The following is a 21,898-nucleotide window of genomic DNA, read 5'->3' as shown; positions in this document are numbered from 1 at the left end:
AAATCAAATGGGGAATGCCAGGATTCTTTTTCGCACATTTCATCATATGACACACGGAGGTTCGTCCAAACTCTCATATTCCTCTTCCTTGCTACCCGCACAGAGCATAAAATGTTGTAGGCTTGGCTATCTAATCCTCAATACTCATATCATCGTGAATACTGCATCTTTACATGGGCACGGTGAGTACCCACCGTAAGCGCGGTAAGGTAAACACAGATGCGAGCTGAGTATGCAGAATATAGGATAATATGCAGTCTGCATTCATGGTAGTGGATGTTTATACGTCATGTGACAAAATAAACTACATTGAAATTGATATAGCCTTTTGGGCTTTTGCCGTGTCAAGAAAACAAGGTGAAGTTATTTATGTTTCGCAGAGGAATTTGCTTTGCGCCTTCAGAAGAAAATCTCGACTGTTCACAAGGAACACTTCTCCAATAATAAGAGCTTGAATTTAAAAATGCTTTACCGTTGGTCATAGCAAATGGTACGCCCATTCGTCACCAGATGCCACAGCGCTAGTATTCTAAGGGGGAGCTGACGACACCATTTAAACTCCAATAAATTACCGCGTGTGTTGAGAAGTAACATAAAGGTCATCAGACGAGCGAGGGACATATTGTTAATTCAGTGTTGTGTTGATTTCTGAAATTATGGCTCTCACAATAGAGGATAAGGTGTTCATTGTAGAATATTGTTTCTGGTTATGGAATGGAGCGTCAGAATGTGCTGAGTTGCTTGGCGTTAAAGAACAGTTCGAGGAGCGATTGAATAAGGAGCAACAATGAACAGAACAATGTTAGATGTCGTTGACAACTTTCGTCGTACGGAATCAATCTCATGTCCAAGAAAGGAGACAAATGGGGAACGCTTAAGAATCTTCACCATAAATGAACAAATGAGAATCATGGACGACTTCTTTAACAGGTGTAACAGTCCACAATAGACGAACATCGCTGGAATACGGTTTTAGCGATAGTTCTGTTCGGTGGATGTTTAAATAATTTGGTGAATTTGCATTACTCACAGTCTACCAGAAAGAAAGGGATGAACGAAACCGATTACAATATTGTAACTGAGTGTTGACCATGACGTGTAAAGATCCACATTATTTTCTTCAGCAACGTAAGTTATGATTTTCAGATAAAAGCCATATTCACCTTCATGGCTACATCAACCAACAAACTACCAGACGTTTAGCGTTTGAACGACCGGATATTGTTATACGGAAACCATTACACAGCGCGGTGGTTAAAATGTTGGTACGCCGTTTCAAGTCAGGGAATATTGGGCAATTATTTCGTCGGGGATGCTGCACATGTTTCAAAAACAGTGCACCAAGTGCTGTACAGGGACCTCATTATTACCACATTCATACGGGTTTTGTGCCCTTTTTTCCGCACCAAAAATTCACCCTTCCAACGGCAATGAATGCAGCAAGAGGGGGCTACAGTCCATACCCGCGTAGGAGTCTCATACTCTTCTTCATTTTGCAGATCTCCTAATTTCTCGCGAAACTCCATTCCCGTACCCTTCCTGTTATGACCCCAGATGCCTGCGTATGCGGTATGTTGAAAGAACCAGGTTTCAAGATACAAATATTTACGAGTTACGCGAGAAGATAACATCATTGTTTTTGTGTTCTTACAGCAAACATTGTTGATCATCATTTCAATAATCTTCAGAAACGTTACGAACATTGCGTGGAACGTGATGTACACATCATTTTTAACACATAATGTACCAACGCAAATAACTAACATTTCAGTATCGCTTGCTTTGCAGCATACAGTGGTGAGAACGTACGAGGAAGAGTACTACTCACGACATGTTCTTTCTCGTTTTAATATCACTAAATACAAATTCAATTAACAGAGATTCAGAAAATATGCTACGAAATATTTAAAAATGTTAGGAATAACTAATAAAACAAAAATTTATGTATTTATAGAAAAAACATTATAAAATTATTTTTACATAAAAAATGTATCTTCAAAAAGGCCCGGAATTAATTTTGAAATATGCATTTAAAAAGTATTAATTTACCTAAATAATCCTTTCCCTACATTTCTTCTTCCATTTGCCTCTCAAGAATCCACCACTGAAGATGGTTCGCACATAAAGCTTCATCCACTGAATTCATTCCTAAGTTAGCCATGTATTTTTCATTCCGAGAACCTCTCTTCACCTCTCTGTCTTCACACCTGTTTGTACTAGCAATCATTCTTGCTACTTTCAAACTGTTAATTTGAACGTTTAATTAAGTTTTCACTCCTATTCAGCAAAGTCAATCTGAAAACAGAGGAACTAATTTCGACTGAGAGCTTCGACCTTTGAACGCAACTGCGATCTCACTGCATTAGCTTTGCTACATTTTGATTCCGTTTCTCGTAGAATACAAACATCCTCGGAGGGTACACATACGAAAGGCTAGTTCGAACTAGGCCAGTGGCGAGTGGTTCAGTAGCTGTACTAATTGAGAAAACAGCAACTGTGTATGTGTGTGTTCAGACACGGTTTAGTTGGTGTTCGAGTGCGGACTGTAAATCGATCCTAAGAGTGAGGATGAATCGAGAAATATATGTTGCATCAAGGATTATCGAGGAAGAGGAGAAAGAAGAGATTAAAAATGGAAGGAAGAACGAAACGGTACGAGAATGGATTGGTCCAAGAGATTTTGCATGGAGGCTCCAATATGCTTCTTACAGAACTCACGGTTGAAGAACCAAAATAATTCTTTACCAAACAGAGAATATCGGAAATTGTTTCGAATTACTATTACAAAAAGTGCAGGCTAAAATTCAAAACCTGTTCCAAGTAAGCAGTAATAAATTTGACTGTCGTATCCAATGAGCCATGTTGCCGATCCCTAGAAACAGAGATGACTGATAAGAGAGATATGTGCAATGATAACGAATGAACTACTAATGAACTCTACTAAATAGGCTGTGTTCAGGCCTGTCCAGTGGCGCGCTAGTGGTAAGTGAGATGGGGTTGAATATACTACTCGATGTTCTGCTCTTCATTCTGCTGCATCGAGCCCATTAAATCGGCTAAATAGTTTTGTCCGAACAAGTTTAGTTACTGAATCACTCTCCACTGGACTAAATTACTGGCCTAGTGCGAAGCAGCCTTTAGTATTTGAAATGACACACCTGCTCCAGTTTCATCATCCCTACCTGACATACAGTTCCTCTTTGGTTCCTTCCTAACTGACATTACTTTAGTCCTATAAATTGAAATTTTCGAAACGTACTCGCTGTAAATCTTTTCACGCTGTAAGACATTACAATCTGCAATTAAGACCGAGTTATTGGCATACACCAACCCTATGTTCTACACTTTCACTAAAGCAAATTCCTCCCAACCATTGCACGCCTTTCATTTAATGATTATTAATGAAATAGTGTATGGGTTTTAGTGCCGAGAGTGTCCGAAACAAGTTCGGCTCGCCAGATGTAGGTCTTTCTATTTGACTCCCTTAGGCGACCTGCGCTTCGTTGTGGTGGCGTTGAAGAGGACACATACACACAGTTCCCGTGCCAGCAGAAGTAACCAATTATGGTTAAAATTCCCGACCCTGCCGGGAATCGAACCCGGGACTTCTGTGACCAAAGGCCAGCACAGCTAACCATTTAGCCATGGACCCTGACCATATAATGATGAGATGGGGCAACAAGAAACGCCTTTATTTATTGGCCAGAAAGTTTAGCACTTCGTTCTCTTAAAAGAATCTTGACGATTGTGTGTTTTGAAAGTTCTTTATCTCTCTGTATGCTAGCATACCGATCACGATACGGCTTCCTTCAGATGCGTCGGAGTGGATTTTCAGTCCAGTCCAGCGACGTGTACAAGAGGACGATCGGTTTTAAAGGAGAAAACCGCGGGAAATGGAATGAAGAAAAACTTAACTAAACGATGCAATAGCGTTAGTTTTCAGTACCAGTTTATTTACAGAATGTATTCACCATACCCACCGCCATGTTCCACACAAATCATTGTATGCCTCATGGTGCTTTCTTGCATATTCGAAAGCATGAGGGGTGTAATGCGCTTGCTGCCCTTGTCCTTTCCACAAGTTCATCCTTGTTATCAAGTAATGGTCAGTAAATTGTCACGCATGTATCCCAATAAAAATTAATTTCTTTGAGTTTCCTCATGCGCTAATAGAATTCAGGGGCTGTCTGGCCGAGACGGTAAAGGCGTGTTCAGTTCGCCCTGAGGGACGTGGGTTTGATTCCCCAACATGAAGTCGAAAATGTAAGAAGAAATTTCCACTTCCGTAGGTGCACATGGCCCTGAGGTTCATTCAGCCTACACACAAAGTGAGTACCAGGCTAATTTCTGGGGACAAAGGCAGTCGGGTGTAGTGCCTACCACTCTACCGTATCAAGTGCCAGGTTACAAATACTGAAGACCTGTACCTTCCACCCTGCAAGGGCCTTCATGTTCTCTAATGGAGATGACATTTCATTTGTTTTGCTTTGCTAACAGCATACACCGACTCGTCCTTACTATAACACCCCTACTCTATTCAATAACAAGCTACATGCAACCGGAACGTTTTCTGATACTCTGCTGTGAATGAGGTGATAATATCTACACATACTCCTCTTCTCGACCTCATACTTTAACACATCACGCCAGTTTGAGTAGCTCAGGTGGTAGGTCACTAAACTTCTGTGCTCAAGTTGGCGGGTTCCAGCCTGGTTCAGCCCGGTGCAATTTGAGCATGCTCGTATGCCCCATTCTCATGTCGATAGATTTTTTGGCACGCAAAAATACTCCTTCAGGACCAAACTCCGGCACTTCGGCGACTCCAGAAACGCTGAAGTCTTTAATGGGACATAGATCCAATAAGATTATTATCATTATTATTAATATTATTATTATTATTATTATTATTATTATTATAATTATTATTATTATTATTATTATTATTATTATTATTATTATTGTACGTAGACTTCTTATCTTAGCAGTCTTAGCTCAGGAAGTATATATTATTATGTTACTACTACTACTACTACTAATAATAATAATAATAATAATAATAATAATAATAATAATAATAATAATAATAATAATAATAATAATAATAATAATAATAATAATAATAAGAAGAAGAAGAAGAAGAAGAAGAAGAAAAGCAAGTGCTCGAATATTTATTTTGTGTTTGAACATTCTGATTTAGTGCAGTACATTTTTTTCAATTTGTTTTACTTCGCACCGACACAGATCGGTCTTAAGGCGATGATAGGACAGGAAAGGACTAGGAGGGGGAAGGAATAGACCATGGCCTTGATTAAGTTAAAACCCCAGCGTTTGCCTGGTGTGGAAATTGAACACCATGGAAAAACCATCTTCAGCACTGCCGACACTGCAGTTCGAACCTACTATCTCTTGTACGCACTACCTATTTTGCTATGTATATGTATGCCTGTGCTGGTGAGAGCTAGTATTTACAGTGCACTATGTCTTCTGGTATGGGCTAAATCAAATTTGTACTTTCATTGACTTGTCTCAGCGTTATCCCTGGCTTTGACGTTATGAAACTGACTGGCGTATGAATGATGCTAATAAGTCAGGCAGGCTCCCCGTGTTATGAGTAGTGTGAAAATGTTGTCCAGAGGGAAGGCTAGAGAATGAATATCAGTTGGCTTGGCAGACTGATATGTAATTGCAACTTTTGGCTCGGTGAGGAAAGCAACAGGAAACTGCCTCAATTTCACCAGTGCGCATTTTCTAGGACACCTAGGTCGTCTATGACAACTGATGGTGGAACTGTTGAGGATCCAACGAACCTTCGGGCTGAATACTCAACATAAAACACTGTGACCTTGTGGGAGAATATATATCTATATAAAATTCTGCCTCGGCTATTGAGCGGATTTTTCTTCATTTACCTTCAATTACTTTTTCAGGTTCATCCTCCTCCTCAGGATCAGGCGGAGTCAGATGTAAATAATATGAATACGGTAGAGATGTATAGGCAGTTCATACAATAGTAGCAATAGATTAATATTAGGCGTGGGAGAAAGAATATCGACGATAACGTCAATAATAACACAGTGCATGTACACTGACTTAGCAAATGTCATGGGATAGTCACCTAATAGCGTGTGGGGCCTCCTCTGGCCCTGCGAAATGCAGTGAAACGCCGTGGAAGTGAGTCGACAAGTCCCTGGTAGTCCTCTGGACGCAGCTGACACCAAATCATTTGCAGAGCGGCCGCCAATGCTGGTCTGTTCGTGGGTGCAGGATCCATGGCACGGAGCCTGCATTCCAGGACATCCCAGATATGCTCGATAGGATTCATATCAGGGCTCCTGGGTGGCCATGGCAGTCGTTGGACCTCCGCTGCATGTTCCTGGAACCATTCCCGGGCGACGTGGGAGCGATGTGGCGGCGCGTTATCATCTTGAAACATCGCAGAACCGTCTGGGCGCCGGAAGGCCAAAGATGGGTGGGATGGTCTCCGAGCAGCTCAACATATCGCGTACCATTCAATGTCTCTTCCAGAACAACTAGGGGGCCCATTCCATACCAGGAAAATGCACCCCAGACCATAACAGATACACCAGCGCCCTGGACCACACCTTCGAGGCAGGAGGGATCCATCGCTTCATGTGGTCTGCGCCATACATGGTGTCTCCCATCGGCATGGTGCAGTTGAAATCGTGATTCGTCCGACCATATCACGTTACGCCATTGTTCCAGTGTCCATCCCTGGTGACTGGCGACAAATGCGCGTCGTTGTGCCGGATGACGTTGGGTTAACAGTGGCACCCGTTGCGGCGCCGGCTCTCATACCCCATAGAGCCCATGTTCCTACGGATTGTCCAATGGGAAACGTGTCTAGCACGGCCTGTGTTGAATTGAGCCGTGATTTGTTGCACGGTTGCCCGTCTGTCATTATTGACAATCCGTCTCAGATGTTGCCGGTCACGGTCATCGAGGGTGGCAGGACGGCTGGTCATTCGTCTGTTGTGGACGGTGACACCCGCATTCAACCATTCACAAAGCACCCTGGACACGGTTGATCGTGTGAAGCCGAATTCCCGCACCACTTCCGAAATCGCACTTCCCGTCCGTCGGGCACCGACCACCATACCCCGTTCGAACGGTGTCAGCTCGCGACGACGTTCTATGTTACACCTGTCACATGCACAGCCACTGCTCACAAGGTCTCCTATACAACTGCCGCTGGCACAGGGGGCGTGTGGTGCGCAGACAATACACCTGCGCATCAGTGCTCAGCTATCCCATGAGATGTGCTCAGTCAGTGTATAGTTCTTGCAATTTCTTTGTTAAGTACCGGCACGCTTTTGAAGCCTAGCTGGACGGCTGTGTTATACGTTCCTTGTCCGTGGAGTGCTAGGATTTCCTCAACTCGAGACAGATCATTGTCAAGTCGGCACCAATACTGTAGGTTGGAGGGCAGTGTTGCCACTGAGAGCGAGCAGCAAGGTGGAGAGAAATGCGCGTAACTGTGCGACACGGGAGATCAGACAAGTGAGCCAGCTCCAGGTCCGGTGCGCTATTAAAGTACTCCACGTGAACTATCTACGACAAAACAAGCGTACTGTTGGTGACGAGCCATCTGCTATTGGCCACAGAAGAGGCGACTATAGAAAGTCAAACATCTTACTGCCGGGGGTGGTTCTGCTTAACGATTGAGTCGTCTGCCGTCAACGAGAAAATTGAGAGAACTATACAAAAAAAAAATACAAAAAAAAAACGGGCGATTGCAACAGCATTTATTCAGACTGAAATGGCGTATGGCTTTTAGTGCTGGGAGTTTCCGAGAAGTTCGGCTCGCCAGATGCAGGTCTTTTGATTTGACATCCGTAGGCGACCTGCGCGTCGTGATGAGATCGAAATGATGACGAAGACGACACATACACCTAGCCCCCGTGGCAGCAAAATTAACCAATTAAGGTTAAAATTCCCGACCCTGCCGGGAATCGAACCCGGGACCCCTGTGACCAAAAGGCTAGCACGCTAACCATTTAGCCAGAGAGGAAAAACAATAAAATTCGGGCGGACAGGTCATCAACAGTGATTACAAAGGAATTCCTGGTACTGGTCTCAGTATTAATTCCAGTCGTCCAACAATGGGACTCTACCTCTATATATGATTGAAAGTCTGCGCGTTAACAATCGCAATAGCTGTTGAATTCCACAACCGGCCTGTGATTCACGTAACATGCTCCATTAAAAACATTTACCCGAATTAATTTAGCACGTCGCTAGTAAGATATAAAAGAACAGGCTCTAAGTTGATTTCCGCAGCATCGTTCAGGAATTCTTCTGACATTTAATTTTAATTGGGATTTTGCATGTATAGATATCAATTTACTAAGGGTAAATGAAATAATAGAATCTTCTGGGCATTAATGGATTAATTATTTGGGATTGTGTTAGTTTCATTTGAACATTTTTCAGGATAATATGGAAAGTTATGGATCATGTTAATGAAGCTAGAACCGTGATTTTTATTGTTTAATTTGGGGAGATGATGTCCTCGGAAATTATAAACTGAGTGATGTGGAATGATTGGTACCTACTATGGATCTGAGTAACAAGAATAACTATGTTTAACATCGTGTTTTCGATCACCATTTCCATATTTATTGTATGTTATATTTGAGTGTGATAGAGATCTTCTAAAAGGAACGGTGTGAGTTTATAAGGAATATACTATTAGGTGTTCTTCGTAATAATATATTACCTTGAAGCTATGACAGGTTGTACACATGACAAGATTGAAGGGCATACATTATACTATTTGGAAGCAGTTCTACGATTATTTTTTATTTCTTCCACACTAGGATACGACGTGATTTATGGATTATTTTTTACGCTACTCTGCTAGTCACTGTACAGTACTTTGTAGGTAATTCAGTACCATAATCCATAAATCTTAGCAGATTAGCAGATTATCAGATATTGTAGCACATAACTGTTGCCTATAATTTATAATTTATGTTGTTAAACTGATAGAAACGACAAATGCCTCCTCTCGAACAAATATCGAACTTATAGACATACTATAGGCTTTTGGGCTTATGCCATGTCAAGAAAATAAAGTGAAATTCTTTACATTTCGCAGAGAACTGTGCTCTGCATCATCAGGAGAAAATCTCGACTGTCCACGAGAAAGGATTGTTAAACATCAATGGTAACAAATATCGAACTACATCAGAGTTTAGCTACACTATGTGTCTGAGACATTGGCCTGCTGTGCGAACGGTAAATATGTTCGAGGTACATACTCGAAATACCATATGAAATCGTAGTATATAAAACTTCTTGAGAAATATTCTATACCTAAAACCCTATAAATCGTGGAAAGACTCGTGCGCGTCTAAACTGAACCTATAACAATCGCCTGTAGGAAAATTCGAGCGTCCTGCTGCACAGGTAAAGCAGACATTTTGCAGACAGTTGGCTAGTTCAGAATGACAAGCTACTTTTCTGAAGCTCCTGTTGCTTTAGGCCGCCCGGTTTACTGAGCTGTATGTATTTGAAGCAAGCTGGAAAATGTATAGAATCTTTTATGATTCATTTTATTTCCTGATCCATACTTCTACTTTCAGAAAACATTTATTAGAGAACAATAATAATGAGACTCGGGATACCAATAAGAGAGAGATTCCACGTAAAGTTTGTTTTATTTCCCAACGTTCTTACATTGTCATGTCTTACTGACTCTATATTAAACAAGAATATCCATAGATGGAGAATACTCTGCCCTTCACGCGTACTGTACACTAAGTGTTTTTTGATGCACCAGTTGGGTCGATACGAGGTTCAAAGACGATTTTTAATTAAAAATTCACTTTGATAGAATGTCAGTATCGTACGTTAGATGAAATTATAAAATCTTTATAAGGATGTTTTCTTCAAAATCTCATTAAGCATAAATAACATGAAACTGAATTTTAAATGCGGAAGTTCTTTCATTCCACCTCCTTTTGAGTATTCATTCTTTATGAATATGCGTGCAATGCTTACCCTTATAGTGAAAGAAATACCTTCATTATGATCATCTCTTCTAATTCATCTGCACACTGAAATGTATCATGAGGTGATCCGAAAGCCCCAAATGAGTAGCTTGATTTTAGCCCATCTTCTCTCTCATCCATGTTCAATCCGTAACATTTTATAACACGCTTTCTCGAATTTATGTCATCTCTGCAGCATGTTCACCATGCGTACCTTGTTACGCATTTTATTAAACGTAAAACCCAAGCGTGATCTATTTCCCCATTACAAACCATTTGACTGCCTAAAGTCAAAAGAGCGTCATATGCCACAAATAGTTGAAATCATGTAAAATTGATTCCTAGTGAGTCTCCTAAGTCGCTTACTAATTTTACAAATATTATAAAACTGCATTTAACTTGAAAAATCTGAAATATCTGCATTTAAAATGGAAATTATGAAAATTAATATTAATTAAATAAAATACACACTCGTCGGACCTTGTACTCACACTTACTTGTTACCTGCTTACTAACACATACGTTATTTGAAGGGCGCCAGCTGTCACTCAGTGCAGAAATAATAGAATGAGACTCTTGACTATCTCTAGGGTGTGGGGTAATAAGCTTACTTTTGAGAATATACCATATAAGTTCTGGGAAAAGGAGATTGGCGTTCGGTTTCCCCATTAATTTTGAGGTTAAGATATTTTACTTTCATTGAAATAAAACTATGAATTCGTTTGATAGAACAATATATATTCTTTAAATAATATATCAAAAAATAGTGAGTCTTGTTGCGATAAAACAGATGAGAATATGAAATTATGACATTGCAACTGAAAGAAACTAGGCATGAATTTGAATTCTTCTTGACCGGACATTTAACAATTTATACGAAATATTTCCCTCACTGATTCACTTGACTGTACCTTCAACACTTTGAGTGTAATTACGACGTATTCCTTTGATCTGGTGTTTACTGTAGATGTGTCACGCCTAACTTGGTGATACATCCTTGTAACTGCTTCTTCTCCATATCATCTGACTTCTTTGTAAGTCAATATGGTATTACCTCCTGGCAGGTCCAGGGTTGCCCTCTCTGACTCCATGGTAAGCCCTTGCGTCCGTGTCTTCCACTAAGTGACGGACCAACTTTGGCCTCACTCTCTCAATGACCAATAATTAATGGCTCACTGAGTCTTCTCCATCTCTCGTTCACTTTTGTTGACTGACCGACTGAGGCCTCTTGATCTAATAGACTTCTTCACTGTACTGCTTCCGTTTAAGTAATGACTGACGCTACAATCTGCAGCCTCCTTTTATAGACGTTGGTTGACACAGCTACGTAATCTCCAGAAATAACAATGACATACTCCCACCTACGCGACACATATTACATACAGTGGTGAAATAGCCCGGGGCGGCCGACTCTCTGAGCGCATTGCTAAATAAATACGATGACATAGCCATGAAGTGGCGATGACTTGGCAGAATCGCCAGTGGTATAGCAATATAACAACGTCACTTCCAATCTCTGATATATACAACGATTCTCACTGTAAATATATTAAGTGTTATTCTACACATACGTATATATGCATACATCTAAGTACAATCTTGCAAGCAACAGGCATTGCAAAATCGAATTGAATAAAACTGATAATTACAATAATAGTAACAATATCACAGATAACATAATAATAATACAGACATAATAATAATAATAATAATAAAATACAGATAAAATCATACAATAATAAAAATACAGATATCATCTTGTAACGGGATTTGAACCGTTACACTAGAGAGGATATGTTAGACTTAGATAAGATCCGTCATTGCTGCCAGCTTGAATAATTTCTGATGAAAACCACTTTTCACATCACCAAAACAAATAGCATCTCAGTGGAAGTAGTAATAATAGAGAATCACTTACTATATTTAGTAGTGTCTCCGGCGTCTGAATAGTAGCCGATCTCTCCGCGTTCGATAGTGGGAAGATTGCGATGGCACGGCGCTTTGGTATCAGCAACTCTCAAACGACGCAGCTTGTGGACTGCTCTTGTTCCCCTGTTATGAGCACGTATTGAAAGTGGTGCAACGGGAGGCAATGAAACAGCGCTTTGTCCAGCCGTGTGTCGACAGGGGCTCATTGATGCCAGAGGCCAGTGGAGGTTGTCGCGCATTATTTGGAGCGACCGCGGGGCAGCAGTTCGAGAAATTACCAACAGGTACAACGATAATTGACAAGACCAATGTTTCCCAGTACACGGTTCATCAAAAACTGCTACACATGGGACTGTGGAGTCAACGACCAGTAGCGGCGATTGGGGATTAGAAGTGTGTGAGGAGGGGGGGGGGGGGGCAAAAATGTACAGACAACAGAACATAGCCGGGTTGTGGGATATAGCGGGCGGGGGGGGGGGGATACACATCAAAACTGAACAAAAAAGCTACAAAATGGTAAGATTTGATGCTCCTTGAGCGAATTTCGACAGAAAGGTAAAGGTTGATAGTTTACTAACTTAAGTGCGGCAATAATAGTTTTTTTGAGATTTTGATTCAATACTATACTTTCACCAAAGAAACGTCCGACTCGTTGGCTGAATGGTCAGCGTACTGGCCTTCGGTTCAGAGGGTCCCGGGTTCGATTCCCGGCTGGGTCGGGGATTTTAACCTTCATTGGTTAATTCCAATGGCCCGGGGGCTGGGTGTTTGTGCTGTCCCCAACATCCCTGCAACTCACACACCACACATAACACTATAATCCACCACAATAACACGCAGTTACCTACAAATGGCAGATGCCGCCCACCCTCATCGGAGGGTCTGCCTTACAAGGGCTGCACTCGGCTAGAAATAGCCACACGAAATTAAAAATTAAAAAAACCAAAGAAACAATATTACACACGTATTACAATTAAATAGAAGTATGGCGTGATTATAAAATTAAAAAATTGTTTAGTATTTGACTACACACTAAGAAACTAACACACACAGACTGCCAGACTGACGAATGCACGCGGCAAGCAGGTGAATCATACCTGTGTCCACGACCTTGGCAAAAATATACCCTGTTACCCTTCCTCAAAGCATTTGCGAAGTCTCCACTACTTTCTGTGGCGCTATACAAATCGGTTAGCCACTACGAACGACATTTTGTGCGTATTTTCGACAGTAATTTTGTTAATAATTGAAAATTTGCACAAATTGTTCTTCTAATAATAATCCTATTATTCCTAATTTCAGCCGGCTAAAATGGAATAAAAATGTAATGTTTTCTCTACAAAGTGGGGGGGGGGGGGGGGTGGGGCGCCCTCTTTGTCGCTGCTACTGTCAACGACTCAGTTGCACCCAACGAGCTGGAATAATGTAGAGAGGTGGAAGTGCTGCCTGGCTGAAGCTAATTGAACGAACGTCCGCCATATTTTCGGTGGTCACATAAGCAAGGGGTAGTGGCTGTCTAATAACGAAAAATATTGAAAATACGCATTATAAAATCACTGCTGGAAAATTAAAGACCGTTAACCGAAATCTTAGAGCATTAATAATCATAAGAGTGCGAATAGCACCACTTCATTCATATTGCAGCGCGAGGCCAACACCACAATCAGCTGATTTTAGGGTAGTTCGAAAAGGATATAAGGAGAATCGTTATACAGTGACATACGAACAGGCCACAAAATCGGGAAACGAACACTCTATTCACTATTTTGTGTTCCTCTGGTGGTTGATAGTGTGGTATACATGAAGAGGAGTGTGTCGGGACGAACACAAGCATCCACTTCCCGAGCTAGAGGAATTAACCATGTAGTTAAAAATCGAACCGAGGACTCTCTGAACTGAATGTCTCAGTGCTGACCATTCAGGCACTTGACTTGTGCTTGAGCATTGGTTTCATAAAGGCCTATTTCAGTTAAACGTACACCAAGCATGGTAAATATAATATTTCGTGTTCAGGCAGTGAGCTGGACAATATTAATAATAAAAGCAAAGTCCTCTCCGTACAGGCCATGAAGGCCCTTGGAGGGATAGAAGGTAAAGGGTACCACTATACGTAACCTCGGCACCTGATGGGGTAGAGTGGTTAGCTTACGCCCGGACGCCTTTGCCTCCAGGAATTAATCGGGTACTCATTTTTGGTGTAGGCTGAGTGAACCTCAGGGCCATGTGCACCTCCGGAAATGGAAATCTCGTTTCTTAAATTTTACGACTTCCTGACGGGGATTCGAACCCACGTCCTTCCAAGCGAGCCGAGCACGCCTTTACCTCCTCGACCAGACAGCCCCTCACAATAATAATAATAATAATAATAATAATAATAATAATAATAATAATAATAATAATAATAATAATAATAATAATAATAATAATAATAATATAGTCTCAGCTAATGTATGTAGGCATTTTGATATGGTGCCATCTTGGCTGTATGCATGTCAATTTCAACGATCCGATTTTCTCTGCTCTGTCAGATGGAGGAGAGGCCCGTGGTTAGCTCAGCTGCTTAGCTGCTGGCTTCCCACCGGCAAGTTTGACGTCGGAATTCCGCTCGATCCTGGGTCGAGACCTTCATCTCAAAAATCAAGTGGTGTCAGGAATGGCATCCGGACTTAACCAAAATGAGCCTGGGTGGTTCCACCTACCCCAGAAATAACTGGGTAAGCTGAAGAAAGTTTTTTTTTTTTTATCAGATGGAGGAGAAACGTATCTCTGTCGGGCGATCTTTAATTTTTTAATAATTTTGTCGGTAGAACACCAAATGTATCAGTAGAGATCTCCTACATGCAGACATCCCGAATGAAGATTTCCCAGCTTCCCCTGTAGGGTTTCAAACAGCGATCCTTGGAACCGGAGGCTGGTACTCTGCCTCTCATCCATAGAGAGAGCTAGAGTTTGGAGATTAACGGCTTAAAAATGTGGAAGAGTTTCATGAACTCTAGTTTTAAAATTGGAACAGTTTTATAAATACTGACTGTAAAATGAAAAGTTTGAAGAGCATTGGATTGAAAAGTAAAATACTCTGATGACCAACTAGCTTAAAATGCGCAAACTTCTGATTGTTAGTTGATTAAAAAGCGAAAGAGTTGAATGATTAGTGATTTAAAACGTGAAAGGATTTTATGAATAATAGATAAATGTGAATGGGTTTTATTTTATTTGCTTAAAATTGGAGACAGTTTGATGATTAGTGGCTTAAAACGAGAAATAGTTTGATGATTAGCGGCTTTTTAAAATATTACGTTAGAAAAATTGTATTTCTGCACAGCATTAATATTAATACTAAATATGCTGGTGCAAACAACAAGCGTACTAATTTTTTGCATTATTTATTTTGTTTTCTTTTCATTATTTTACAATATTTAAAGTATTACTTTTTAGTTATTAATCACAAATTCTGTATTTTATAATGTGCATTATGTTGTGTAAAATCCACCTGTAAATGGAGGATGTCTTTGTAGGTGGTATATGTTTAAATAAATAAATAAATTCAAACGGGAAAGAGTTTGATAACTTAAGAACTAAGAGAGTTTGATCAAATCTGGGTTAAAAAATTAAACAGTTTGTCGATTAGTAACTTGGAATAACAGACATAGGGGATTATGAAGATGGGTGATTGAGTGAAGGTATATGGTGTTGAGCATACTTGAAAAACGTTGGTTTACTTTGAAAAAGAAAACTTGATCTCTGTTTTTCACTTTATACAGTTCCAACGAATGAAATCAATAAGAGCTAGTTACAAACAATTTTATCGTTTTAAAATGGAGTTTAATTAATATTTACTACTGAATGTCTAAACGGACCTCTCCTTAAGCATTTCACCACCTTTGGCGATGTTCGAGATAATTGAGCTACAAGCAGCTCTCCATGACGCCAGCGGTGCTCGTTGCACGACTATTATTTACCTCTCTCGACCGAGTTAAGCTCCCAGGGATGATCCAGTCAATTAACTCGTAGCAGAGAATCCTTTGTAATTGAAAGGTACGAAACAAGGTTTCTCAATGGAAAGAGACAGTGAGATGAAGAGAGCCAATAATACAAAGCAGCGCCGTCAACTACAAGTCTAGAAGCTGTTAGTAAAACAGATTAACGTGACTGTAATGAATACTGTTCACGGCAAAGCTGGAAATGAGCCAGAAGGTGATGTATTGGAGGGTAAATTTTGTTGTTGAGAATATATAAAGCATTATTCATCGAAAGAAGTAATTGGTCCATACTTCATTTAAATGGCTTCTAACATCCTGGTCAGCATCTCCCTGTGGTTAAAGGTTGATTTGGACACGGGAGGTTTAAAGAAGTTAAGTATCCAGAGCCTTTAAACTTGAAACCATTATTTATTACGAGACCTCGGAGTCTTAAGTGCTAAACATTTTATTTTAGATTCCTAATATAGGCTCCCAAATGTGAAAAAGCAGGTATTAGGCACCTTCAATTTTACGTATTTTAATAGACATTTGTTAATTAAAAACCATTTTTATATTGCTAAGTTGATAATAACTCTTTAGGTGGGAAATATAAAACAGATTTCACTCACTTCTTCGCTACAAACGTCACAGAATATAATTTTAGCCTCCGATATGAAGTAGGGAAACTCCTGTAACCTTTTAATTAAAGACGACTTGGAAGCTGACACTTAGTTTTCAGCAGGTCTATGGACACGAGAAACAGACTCGGAGCGTGTACTGCGCGAGGTCCTCAAAGACCTCCGGAGAGTGTGGTTTACAGCTTCCAGATTTTAAGATTTTGATTTAAAAATATTTCAAGAATGTACTGCTCACGATACTTAAAACGAGTCGGAAAATATTTTCCTTTTTCGGAATAAATTAAAAGCTTTTCTTTGCAAGTTGCCTTACGTCACAACGACACAGATACTGCAGGTCTTATGGCGACGATGGGACATGAAAGGGCCCCAGCATTTGCTTAGTGTGAAAGTGGGAAACCACGGAAAATCATCTTCAGGGCTGCCGACTGTGGGGATCGAGCCCACTACCTTCCCAATACTGGATACTGGCCGCATTCAAGAGACTGCAACTATTAGCTCGGTTAAAGCATTTTCAGTTTAGGGATATACAAATACCGAGCTCAATAGCTGCAGTCGCTTAAGTACAGCCAGTATCCAGTATTCGGGAGATAGTAGGTTCGAGCCCCACTGTCGGCAGCCCTGAAGATGGTTTTGCCGTGGTTTCCCATTTTCACACCAGGCAAATGCTGGGGCTGTACTTTAATTAAGGCCACGGCCGCTTCCTTCCCACTCCTAGCCCTTCCCTGTCCCATCGTCGCCATAAGACCTATCTGTGTCGGTGCGACGTAAAGCAACTAACAAAAAAGGGATAAAAATAGGAATTTTAGGAATATAGGCAAATATAGATTATAACGTCAATTTAGACATTTTTAAGCACTGTAGGACCGCCATTTTTAATCTAATAAATACATGAAACTTATAAATAGAACTTCATTTTAAGTTACCTCTTCAGAAACAAACTAGGTTTTTGCCTAGAATCTGAGGTCTAGTTGTTACACACGAAGAACGTGCGCAGAAATTTCTTTGGTATTGTGTTTAGACTCATACTGGACGCCGAATTACTATTAAATAGCCAAGGCATAAGTTTGACATTAAAATGCATAAGGTCGAGGTAGTTGGCCGTGCGCTTAGGGGTGGCACAGCTAGGAGCTTGCATTCTGGAGACAGTGGGTTTGAATCTATCCGTAGGCAGCCCTGAAGATGGGTGTCCGTGGTTTCCCATTTTTCACAGTCAGAAAATTGTTTGCAAATGTTATTTATTCTCCAAAAGAAATATCAGCCTTACAAATAGTAAGTAAAAACGGGGGGGGGGGTCCTGAAACAAGAACACAATTGCTTGCATCGTTAAGTATCAGTACGTTCAGTTTAGTAATATGATTGACTCCCTATTACGTCAAGTACAAATGGTGATGGAGAATTTTTAACGAATCCTTAATGATTAAGGCGATGCAATTTAGACAAAAAGACAATACCAGGCTTTTCATACCCTTCAGTACTTGAGAGTTATTACTTATCTAAGTGAAGTGCTTAGTGGTGTTACCGGGAAAGCTGGCCGTGCGCTTAGGGGCGCGCAGCTGCGAGCTTGCATCCGAGAGATAGTGAGTTCGAAATCTACTGAAGATGGTTTTCCGTCTCCCATTTTCACACCAGGCAAATGCTGGTGCTGTACCTTAATTGAGGCAATGACCGCTTCCTTCCCCCTCCTAGGCCTTTCCTTTCCCATTGTCGCCATAAAACCTTCTGTGTCGGTTCGACGTAAGAACTTATGTGATGTAATTGATAAACGTGAGCTTGCACATCTTCAGATAATCTCAATTGTCTTTCAGATCCCCTCAGTAAATGTCAAAAGTACATAAAACTTACTATCAGTTGATGCATTTCGGATTGTTATTATCAAGTTTTATTTGTGAACAATGAATACATTAATCCTCCAAAACTAACCTCTTCACTTGTTGTCTTTCAGTATAGTATATATTGCATAAATTGCCTTTTCTTTTCTGTCACTGCATTCAGAGCATTCGGGAGATAGTTGGTTCGAGCCCATCTGTCCGCAGCCCTGAAGACACATTACCAAGCCTTCTCATTTTCACACCAAGCAAAAGCTGGGGCTGTACCACAATTTTATTTTTTATTATTATTATTTGTTTTACGTCGCACCGACACAGGCAGGTCTTATAGCGACGATAGGATAGGAAAGGCCTAGGAGCGGGGAAGGAAGCGGCCATGATTTTAATTAAGGTTCAGCCCCAGCATTTTCCTGTTGTGAAAATGGGAAACCACGGAAAACCATCTTCAGGGCTGCCGACAGTGGGGTTCGAACCCACTATCTCCCCGATGCAAGTTCACAGCTGCGCGCCCCTAGCCGCACGGCTAATTCGCCCGGTGTGAACCTTAATTAAGGCCATGGTCACTTCCTTCCAATTCATAGTACTTTCTTATGCCATAGTCATCGTAAGACCTGTCTATGTCGGTGCGTAGCGGTATTCTCTTCTTCATCGGTTGTGTCACCAACATAAATGGCAGCTGTTGTGTGAAATGTTTCAGTGTTTCTCCATAAGGCCTGTGTTATCATTTCGTAGTTTATGAAATATGGATGCTTGACGCCAGAGGATTGCCAGGTAGAATATTGGTGGCAGAGTGTCCCTCTTCAAGATGTTATCTTGAGCCTCTTGCCCTGACCACAGACACAAACCTAATTAGACCCTACTCAAGAACAGATTGTTCAGATTGTCGATACTGTCCGAGGATCACGTCCTGGCACTCTATCTTGTGCGGTAGCTTCAATAGCTCTCACTGATAGCCACGTCCTTGTGAACTGTCTTTTCAGGGCTTATACTACGACTGTCAGATAAACAGTCAGACCCGCAGGCTTCAGTTTTGAAAACTAGAAGTTAAATATTTTCTTGTGTACTACCAATGGAAGATGTAGTAATATTTTGACTGCGTTGGTAGTAGGTAAGGTAAGGGTGTATTCTGCCCGAAGGCAGGTCCTAACCTCCGCAGAGGTGTGCCTGAGCCGGAGTTTACATACGGTAGGGTGGCCAGTCCCTTTCCGCTTCTCCATTCCCTTACCCTCCACCGAAAGTGCGTGGCAACCCATCCAAATCTTGACCACGACCAATGTTGCTTAACTTCTGAGATCTCACGGGATTCGGTGTTTCAACCTGGCTACGGCCGTTGGTGCGTTGGTAATAAGGTCACTGAAAATAGAGTGAAATGTAGCGCGGTGTTAAACCTGTTCCCTGGATTTTTCGTCTGTTTAGCACTATTCTTTTTGAAATTGTATTGCTAGAGTCCAATATTAGGTTCTTATTAGGCTATAATGTGGAAGTAGAGGTAAAGAAGGAATTGGCACTGAAATCTACAGTTACATGAAATACATTGCATTGAATATGCAATGAAATTCAGAAATTGTTGTAGAAAATAAAAAGACTGAAAATGTAACCTGGATGCAGAGGTAAGATTCAAGTTATGTATCTTACCAAATAATTCCTACCACACGGTATAGTTTTGATTTTTGTCTAATATTATTTACGAGGATCGCGTTACGGCGAAATTTACATTCGTTTCAATGCTATTGTATGCGGCGGAGGATCATTGATCTTATTATTAATTATTCGATTTATTGTTGTTAATTTAATGAGCAGTTTTTCAAGACAATGTTAGAATAGTAACTGGCAAGCATTTATCTCACTTTAGTGTAAATACTTAGTAGTAAGTTGTTATGAAGTCGAGAATCTTAACAGGGGAGAGCACATTACAAATATCTGTTGAAAAGTGTACGCCTCCCTTCACCCACTAAAATATCATCAAAATATGCTGCTACTAAACATAAGAATTAGGCTTATAAATACTCTTTTCCTCCCTATATTTTCCTACTATGACACAGTACTAATTGATGGCAGGAGAGAACAACTAAACCGATTACAACGTGCTGTGAATTCATGTATTTGATTTATCTTCTCCTTACTCTATGAGGTTCATGTTACCCCTTATTATCGTCAACTTTCCCTTCTCAAATTTAAACATTACAGAAATCTCCACGTGGCAGTAGTAATCTTTCGAATATTAAACGAGAATATCCCATACTATTTATCTTCACAACTCAATTTCCTATCCTCCTTCTACCAGCATAACACACGCTCCGGCAGTACACTTGCTATCCCTCTTAGTAGGTCAGCAGCACTTAGCCGTTCCTTTGTTGCGAATGGAGCTAGAATATGGAATTCTCTCCCCCACAACATTAGGCCCATAAAATCCTTACAATTCCTTTAAGTCGTCTTGCCGTGAGCATCTCCTCGATGTGTGCCGCCAGACCGAATGAATCTGGTAGAGTGAATGTATGTGTGAGTGTGCGTTTATTGTGCTTATGTTATTTTGTGTCATTCAACTTCTAATTTGTAACGATAGTTTTAAGACATGACTAAGAATATTTATAGAGTTTATGTTATTTTGTTTCTAGTTTGTAATTGTAATTTTCAGATAAGATTCTGAATATTGTTCTCAGATGTACACTATTAATGAGGTGTGGTTAAGTGTAAGAGAGAACCACGAGTCCTAACTTCGCCACTACAAACAAAGGCAATAATAATAATAATAATAATAATAATAATAATAATAATAATAATAATAATAATAATAATAATAATAATAATAATAATAATAATAATAATAATAATTATTTCTAAACATTATCTTCAAATTGTTGAATACAAATGTTTATTATATACTGTGTTACCGATGAGATCACCACATAAAGTCATATCGGCCTAGAAAACAGTGATGCTTTTCCATCAGAACACCAACTAACTCAGTCCCGCAAATTTGAAAGCTGCTCATTAATTCTGTCCCAGGTCATACATCATACGAGCCCCAGGCCAATATAAACTATGGTACACAACATTTTCCTTCCAATTTTCATAGAATTAGGACTATCTGCACATACTGTCGGCTAAAATTATTGTCACGTAAAATAAATTAAAATTAAAAGGAATATTGATTGGGAGTAACTGATTTTGCAAATTCTAGGTAAGATATTACTTTTTGTCGTATATAGTAAATCTACTCGATAATTCGTGTTTCGGATGAGTTGAACGTTATGTGCTATTTAAGTCGACATGTCAGTTGATTGCAACTCCTCGTGGATAATTTTGCCGGGTCTGTAACAAATGTTCCCTTATCACATTTTTCTTCAATTTACTACAAAACTCTCGCCTATTTAACACTTGTTCTTCCCCTGAGTCATGATTATTATTTAAAACATTCATGAACGCCTTCCCATTTTCATCACGTTTTACAAACGATTTTCATTTGCAATTTACACAACTCCACCATTCGGCATATTTTCTAGCACTTTATGAAATCGAAAGGTATAATTGCT

Source organism: Anabrus simplex, chromosome 8 (assembly GCF_040414725.1).
Source record: "Anabrus simplex isolate iqAnaSimp1 chromosome 8, ASM4041472v1, whole genome shotgun sequence".
Lineage (NCBI taxonomy): Eukaryota > Metazoa > Arthropoda > Insecta > Orthoptera > Tettigoniidae > Anabrus > Anabrus simplex.
Note: the sequence above shows the minus strand (reverse complement) of the source record.